This window comes from Rhinopithecus bieti, unplaced genomic scaffold, assembly GCF_001698545.2.
Source record: "Rhinopithecus bieti isolate Rb0 unplaced genomic scaffold, ASM169854v2 scaffold_24392, whole genome shotgun sequence".
Lineage (NCBI taxonomy): Eukaryota > Metazoa > Chordata > Mammalia > Primates > Cercopithecidae > Rhinopithecus > Rhinopithecus bieti.
In genome coordinates, this window is record NW_016812542.1 from 5,505,970 (window position 1) to 5,514,667 (window position 8,698).

The following is an 8,698-nucleotide window of genomic DNA, read 5'->3' on the forward strand; positions in this document are numbered from 1 at the left end:
ACCCTCCAACTCCGAGTTCTCAGGCATTTGGCCTGAGAAAGAGAGTTACATCATTGGCTTACACCTGGTTCTGAGGTTTTTGGACTTGGATTGAGCCATGTTACTGGCTTCTGGCTTCTCGGGCTCTCCAGCTTGTAGACAGCCTATCTTGGGACTTCTCAGCCTCCATAATTGTAATCATTTGAGCCAATTCCCATAATAAAACTTCTATCTATCTATCTATCTATCTATCTATCTATCTATCTATCTATCATCTATCTCTATCATCATCATCAATCAATCAGTCATCTATCCATCTATCCTACTGGTTCTGTCTCTCTGGAGAACTCTGAATGATAACAGTAGGTTAGACTAGATGAAGTAAATCAAAATCTCTGGGGCATCTCTGACAGCATATGTGTCTCCCAATCACATCTGCATGGGTTCTGCTAGATCACAAGGCTCAAATGGCAGGATAGTTTGCTCCACAACCTTGACCTTCTGCAAAGATTTTTCTTGCTCCCGGTCTGACTCAGAACTATCATCCTAATGTGTTACTTGGCAAATGGATTGTAGCAGCATGCCCAGAAGTTGAGTATATTGCCTCTGAAATCCAATAATTTTCACCAAGCATTGGGTGTCTCTTCATGGTGAATGGTACAAGATGCAAAGCAAGGAAACATGTCTAACTTTAGAGGGAATAGCCCAATATGCCCTATACTGCTGGAATCCTAGAAACCTCATGGTGTATCAGGCTCCTGAATTTTCAGGAAGTCTGCCTCCTAACTTTTGGTGTCCACATATCTAACCAAGGAATCTAGAGTAGTCACTACTACGCTACTACTTCCTGATCACAGGTCCAGTGAACATAATGTCATCAATTTAGTGGGTCTGTGTGACATTCTGTGGAACATCAGGACATCAAGGTCCCCGCAAACTACTGTGACAGAAAACAGGAGAAGTGAAATAGCTCTGGGCCAAGGTGTTAAAGTATACTACTTCCTACCTTCTAAATACATACTGTTTTTGATTCTCCTTATGGTAGGAATGAAGAGAAGGCATTTGCCAGATTAGTAGCTGAATTTAGGTGCCAGGGGCTTCACTGATCTACTCCAATAAAGATTTGCAACTCAAAACTGACTACATTTGCCACAATTGACATCAATGTTTAGGATCTGTATGGCATCTGCACTAGCAAAATGGGTGAGTTCCATGGGGAATTATGGTGGGAATCACACAATTGCACCTATTGATTCTTTTGACGATGTTCCCAATCTCTACATTTCCCCCGGCATTGCTTTTGGTTTCCTGTTTTGTTGAGAGTTGGTTTATTCTGTAATAGCCCTTCCACCATGGGTCAGGGAATCAATGTGGCGTTTATCTCTGCCAGTTCTAAGTATATATATTTCCTCTATACAATCTGGGATTTTTCGGGAGAGGGGACAATGAAATATGTGTTTTAGGCTGTGATGGATAGCCTGTGAGATGGGCAAGGGAAAAGACGCTGTTACCTGACTTTCTTAAACCTCCTCTTTGACCCATGGATGATGGTGGCAGTTTGGGTGTCCAGAATTAATGTTACTTCAGAGCCAATATCCAATAATTCATAAAAAGTCTGAGTATTTCTCTTTCTCTGGTTCATAGTCATCCTGGTAAATTGCTGCAGGTTTTGGAGGGAAGGCTTGGGAAGATTCTTGGTATACTCTTATTAATCAAATTGTAGGTCCTTCCTCAAAAAGATCTGGCCTCTGTTTCAGTGAAGGGGCTCCCTGAGCTGGCTCAGGGAACTGAGTAAAATGCTACGAATTCTCACTTCTGCAACTCAAGTATGTGTTTAGCAGACCTAAAATTTTTCTGCATGTGTCAGTAAACCACCTGCCTATTTTGTCTCATTTCTTTCTTTCCTAGAGCCTGTGGATCAGTTAGTCACTGCTATAGATCCCTGCGCATCAAAGCACTCTGATTCTCTGGCTTACTATAGTAATGGAGCTCATCTAGTGGATAAATGCTATTACTTGGTCTCTGCACTCCAAGATCCCATTATTCTCAGTGAGGTCAAAGAACCCACTTCCACTGGGCATTTTCATTGTCATCTCCAGTTTGCAGAAAACAGGTAACGCAGAGCTCTTCAATGATGCAAGTGTCCCCACACCAAAATATATGTAAATGTCTTGGTGAAGGGGTCCTCTGGACCCTGCTTGGAAGCATGGTTCCAGCATTCCCTATATCCCTGAGCCTTTAGACTCCGTTTTCTATGGCATGCCTAGTAAACTCAAGTATTCTGATCTCATTAACTATAAACCATCGTCAAATCCAGGCTTCTGTGAACACCTCCATTAGTTGTAGACCATGAATGTAGGCATTATTAATATGTTGGCTCTCTAATGCTCAGATGAGTACATTTAATCTTGAATTCCAGGTTAATGTATCTATGTCAATGAATTCAGCTGGATAGAGCCTTATATTCCTTCTCCCTTAGAGTCCATGCCCATATCTGCTGTCTGGGCTCCTGCCAATACAGATTGGTGAGGGATTTTAATTCTTTGAGTTTATAGGCCATTTCCTTCTGGAGCAGGCCTCGTACCACGTGGCCTTATGGGCCTAGAGACAATGAGATGTGCAGAAGAGGACTGGTTTCTTTATATAGGGGTAGACTGCTTATTCTAGAAAGTGAGGCTTAGAGGAATTTGGAGGTTTAAATCTCATCCATGTCTGCCAGAATGTTCCCATCTTAAGTCTCAGGGTCCACTCCTTCCGCACCAGTGCTCTTATCTTAGATTGAGAGAGGGTTGATCATTTCCTTGGCACTGCCAACTTGGCAAGCCTTGTAGATAGTCCCTGGATCTGGTCTTCAGTCATAAGTGCCCTGTGACTTCAGGACTCTTTCAAAATTGCCATTTTTTTTTTTTTAGACGGAGTCTCGCTCTGTGGCCCAGGCTGGAGTGCAGTGGAGCAATCTCGGCTCACTGCAAGCTCTGCCTCTCGGGTTCATGCCATTCTTCTGCCTCAGCCTCCCGAGTAGCTGGGACTACAGGTGCCCGCCACCATGTCCGGCTAATGTTTTGTATTTTAGTAAAGACAGGGTTTCACTGTGTTAGCCAGGATGGTCTTGATCTCCTGACCTTGTGATCCGCCCACCTCAGCCTCCCAAAGTGCTGGGATTACAGGCATGAGCCACCGTGCTCAGCCAAAAAAAATTGCCATTTTTAAATTGTACTTTTCTCAGCCAAGTGACTCTATAATCTTTGTAATTGCTATTATTTCCATAGAGACTAAAGGCCACAGCCCCTTGATTCCTATGGCCTCATCCTCCACCTGAATTTTTTTTTTTTTTTTTTTTTGAGATAGGTTATTGCTCTGTTGCCCAGGCTAGAGAGTAGTGGTATGATCATGGCTCACTGCAGCTTCGAACTCCTGGACTCAAGCAATCCTTCTACCTCAGCCTCTCAAGGAGCTGGGACTACAGGTGTGTGCCACTACACTTGATTAATCAAAAAAATTTTTTTTTTTTTTTTGTAGAGACAGGGTCTCACTGTGTTGCCCAGGCTGGTCTCAAACTCCTGGCCTCAAGCAATCCTCCTGCCTCAGCCTCCCAAAGTGCTGGAATTACAGGCATGAGCCACCATAAACAGCCACCTGAACTTCATCTAGTGCTACTTACCACTGAAGATAATTTGAGTAATCATGATGCTGCCATTTGCCAAGATTATCCATGCTGCATTCCTCATCATTAAGAAAGTTATTTTCATGATGAACTGAGTAAATTTAGTTCCAGAATCCTGATCTGAGAACTAGTTTCCTGGAGCCACTGCTGTTACCAACTACAGTTTAGTCCAGTACTGCCCAATAGAAATACGTGAGCCACCAATGCTTTTTGCCACTTAGGTAATTAAAAATATTTTTAATAGCCAGATAAAATAATGAGATAAAATTAATTTTAATAATACATTTAATTAATCCAATAGATTCAAAATATTTCAATATGTAATCAATATAAAACATTATTCATGAAATGTTTGTTCTTTTTCATATTGATCTTTCAGCTGTGCATTTTAGACATATAACACATCTTAATTTTATCTAGCTTCATTTCAAGTGCTCAATAGCTACATATAGCTACCATATTAGACAGTGCAGATTTAGTGAGATGGTTATTAGATAAAGGTTTAATAACAGGACTATTTACACAGATGAAGATAGTGGGGAGAAACTGGGGGCTAGTAACAGAATTGCCACTACCCCTCAGCCCCAAAGGAGGAAGGAAAGGAGAAGTTACTAGAATTAAACAGAGAAAGTTTTGCAGAGAGGGCTGCCTTGAAGGGGCTGCAGCTTCTGGTGGAAGGGCATGGCCAGAAAAGAGGAGGTCTCGCGGGGAAGGATCCATAATAAATATCCAAACCTCACTCTCTTCCTCCCTCTAATCTCATGCCAGGCTCGTATTAGCCAAACCCAACCAGAAGCCAGAGGGCAAGGGGTCCTGTAGATGTAGGCCACACTGTCTTCTGGGGCAGAGAGTAGAGAAGAGTAAGTGTGGACATCTAGCATCTGGTATGATGTATCCCTTCATTAGATAATCAGGGATATTGTCTGGCTTGTTTATCACTGTGCATGGCACGTGAAACATGATCTGGAGCATAGTGAGTGTTCAATAAATATTTGTTGAATAAATTTTGGGTAAGATGATATTTCTCAATCATTGTGATCTGGATGGAAACTCCCATTTGCTAGAGAAAGGACAGGCATAATTCCTCAGAAGAAAGCAAAAATATTACCGTGGACAAAACGTTGATGTGCTTTTAGACTTGTGGGTCCTCTAGTGGTTATGTGTATGCTATACATCTCTTTTGGTAACAGACTTGATGTCCCTCCTCCCCACTCCAGCTGTAATTAATTCTAATAGCATTTCAGGGAAGCTCCAAGGAAATAACACACATAACCCGCAGATTTCATGGGCATACAAGGATAGGAATGCAGTATGGGTTATGCTGTTAGAAGTCTCGTTGGCTCTCACCACTGTGTCACCCTTGCCCGAGTTTACTCAAGAAGTCAGTTCAGTGACCGGGCGCGGTGGCTCATGCCTGTAATCCCAGCACTTTGGGAGGCCGAGGTGGGTGGATCATGAGGTCAGGAGATCGAGACCATCCTGGCTAACACGGCGAAACACCATCTCTACTAAAAATACAAAAAATTAGCCGGGTGTGGTGGTGGGCACCTGTAGTCCCAGCTACTCACGAGGCTGAGGCAGGATAATTGCTTGAACCCAGGAGGCGGAGGTTACAGTGAACCGAGATCATGCCACTGCACTCCAGCCTGGGCGACACAGCAAGACTCCGTCTCAAAAAAAAAAGAAAGAAAATGTGGCAAGAGAATAAACCATAATTTGGCAATGTCTTAAATGAAATGGACAAAATCCTTAAAAAACAACTTACAAAAATGAACACACAAAGAAGTAGAAAATCTGATTAGTTTTGTATCTATTGAAGAATTGATTTCATGATTAACTAATTTCCCACACATAAGAAAGTATAGGCCCAAATAGCTTCATGAATGAATTTTTCTAAATGCTTAAGAAAGAAATAACACTAACTTTAAATTATTTTAAAAGTAGAGGAATACTTTCCAATTGATTTTACGAAGCCAACATAACCTTAATACCAAAACCTGATGAAGACTTTATAAGAAAAAAATTATAGCCCAATCTGTAATAGAAATATAGGTGCAAAAATCCTGAATTAATATTAGTAAAACGAGTCCAGCAATCTATAAAAGCATAATATATCATATGTAAATGAAAATTTTCCAGGAATTATCATCTTGATAGATGAAGAAAATGACTGAATAAAATTCAATATTTATTCATCTAAAAAAAAAAAAACCGGGTGGGTGCTGTGACTCACTCCTGTAATCCCAGCACTTTGGGAGGCTGAGGCGGGTGGATCACGAGGTCAGGAGATTGAGACCCTGTCACTGCTAAAAATACAAAAAAAAAATTAGCCAGGCGTGGTGGCAGGCGCCTGTAGTCTCAGCTACTCGGGAGGCTGAGGCAGGAGAATGGTGTGAACCCGGGAGGTGGAGCTTGCAGTGAGCCAAGATCGCGCCACTGCACTCCAGCCTGGGCGACAGAGCGAGACTCCGTCTCAAAACAAAGACAAAAACAAAAACAAAAAAAAAATCAAACTCTTAGCAAACAAAGAATAAAAGAGAGACTTCCTTAATCTGATTAGAGTATCTATTCTCCCCTAAAATACTTAATGATGAATCACTGAAAGTTCCCCCAACCCCTGAGAATAGAAATGAACAAGGATACCACCATCACAATTTCTTTTCCTGTTGTTGTTTTTGATATGGAGTCTCACTCTGTTGCCCAGGTTGGAGTGCAGTGGTGCTATTACCACCACTGCAACCTCTGCCTCCTGGGTTCAAGTGATTCTCCTGTCTCAGCCTCCAGGGTAGCTGGGATACAGGCACCTGCCACCATGCCCGGGTAATTTTTGTATTTTTAGTAGAGATGGGGTTTCACCATGTTGGCCAGGCTGGTTTCAAACTCCTGACCTCAAGTGATCCACCCGCCTCAGCCTCCCAAAGTGCTGAGATTACAGGTGTGAGCCACCACGCCTGGGCCACCATCACAATTTCTATTCAACATTTTACTGTGGGTCCTAGCCAGTTCACTAAGCCAACAAAAACAATTTAGAAAAGGAGTATGATTTGGAAATAAATAAATTAAATTGTAATTATTCACAGATGACATGACTGTATGCAAAGAAGATCCCAAAGAATCCACAAACTATTAATATGTGAATTTAGCAAGGCCACTGAATACAAGGTAAATATACAAATATCAATCGTGTTTTCTATATACTAAATACACTTTTTTGGTTTTTTCTCTGTCTTTGAATTCTAATTCTAAATACAAATAATTAAAAAATAGAATTTCCGTATGGTACCATTTATAATACAATCAATCCTAACAATAAATCTAACACAGGTATGCAAGTGAAACTGAAAACATTAAGACATTATTATTGAAAGAAATGAAAAGATATAAAGAAATGGATTTTCACGGATTGGAAAACTAAGATTATAAAGATATAAATTCTTTATAAATTGATTTATAGATTCCTGCAATACAGTACCAATCAAAATTCCAGGAATTTTTTTGTGGAAACTGACAATCTGATTCTAAAACTGATAGGAAAACGCAAAATGCCAAGTTATGAAGATCTAACATAAAGCTGTAATAATTCAGACAGTGTGAAACTGGCGTAAAGATAAAGAAGTAGACCCATGGAAGAGAGCAGAAAGTCCAGAAACAGACTCATACATATGTAGTCACCTGATTTGTGACAAAGGTAACACTGTAGTATAGTTGGGAAACGACAATCTTCAATCAATGCTGCTGGCAAATTTGATATCCATTTGAAGAAAGAATTCATGACCCCTAACACTACATGCAAAATAACAATTTCACATGGTCTAGTGTTCCTAAAGGGATAGGAGAATCACTATTAGGTAGGTATTTAGTACTGTTAGTGATGTATTTACATCTGGTAAAATAAGTCTCTCATTATCTTTCAGAAATTTCTTGAATACACTCGTATGTTTATTTTACAGGTAGATCTTAAAATAAAATGTCAAATATAAAGGAAGTGACAACTCATTTGGAATTTTATTAGGATTGCATTGAATATATACATATTCCTTTTTTTTTTTTTGAGACAGATTCTCACTCTGTTGCCCAGGCTGGAGTGCAGTGGCATGCTCTTGGCTCACTGCAACCTCCACCCCCCAGGTTCAAGCAATTCTTGTGCCTCAGCCTCCTCACTATATAATGATATAGGAGTCAGTTCAGCAAGAGAATATAACAATTTTAAATATCTGTGTACCCAACACTGGAGCTTCCAAGTATATAAAGCAAACATTAATAGATTTAAAGGGAGAGAGAGATTACAATACAGTAATAGTAGGGGACTTTAACACTCCACTCTCAGTAATGGACAGATTGTCCAGATAGAAAATTAATAAAGAAACATTGGAGTTAGTCTACACATCAGACCTCCTAACTGATATTTATAGAACATTTCACCTAACTGCTGCAGGATACATATTCTTTTCATCAAAACATGGAACATTCTCTAGAATAAACCATATCTTGGACCACAAAACAAGTCTAAACCAATTCAAAAAAGTAGAAATTATGTCAAGTATCTTTTCTGACTACAATGGAATAAAATTAGAAATCAACAAAAAGAGGACCTCAGAAACTTCACAAACACATGGAAATTAAACAACCTGCTCCTGAATGACCAATGGATCAGTGAAGAAGAAGAAAATTTTAAAAATTATTGAAACAAATGAAGGTGGAAATACAACATACCAAAATCTATGAGATACAGTAAAAGCAGTACTAAGAGGGAAGTTTGTAGAATCTTCACTACCTTTTAAATAAGGCCCAACAAAAAGAACTCACAAAAGCAATACCTCTGAATAAATATATGAAGGAATGAATTTATATATGCTCTCCATTCTTTTTTTTTTTTTTGAGATAGAGTCTCGCTCTGTTGCTCAGGCTAGAGTGCAGTGGCATGATCAGGGCTCCAGTGCAGCCTCAACCTCCCTGGGCTCAAGCGATTCTTCCATCTCAGCCTCCTGAATAGCTGGGACTACAGGCAGATGCCACCACACCTGGCTAATTTTTGTATTTTTTTTTTTTTTTTTT

At 40.1% G+C, this 8,698-nt stretch overlaps 1 long non-coding RNA gene across 1 annotated transcript; it reads left to right on the plus strand.

Moving 5' to 3' along the window:
* The first annotated feature begins 1,061 nt into the window (after positions 1 to 1,061).
* On the plus strand, positions 1,062 to 6,803 carry LOC108545096 (uncharacterized). Its single transcript, XR_001890042.1, has 3 exons — positions 1,062 to 1,182; positions 1,888 to 2,092; positions 6,724 to 6,803. It is a non-coding gene; the product is annotated as an uncharacterized LOC108545096 (long non-coding RNA).
* Positions 6,804 to 8,698: the final 1,895 nt, after the last annotated feature.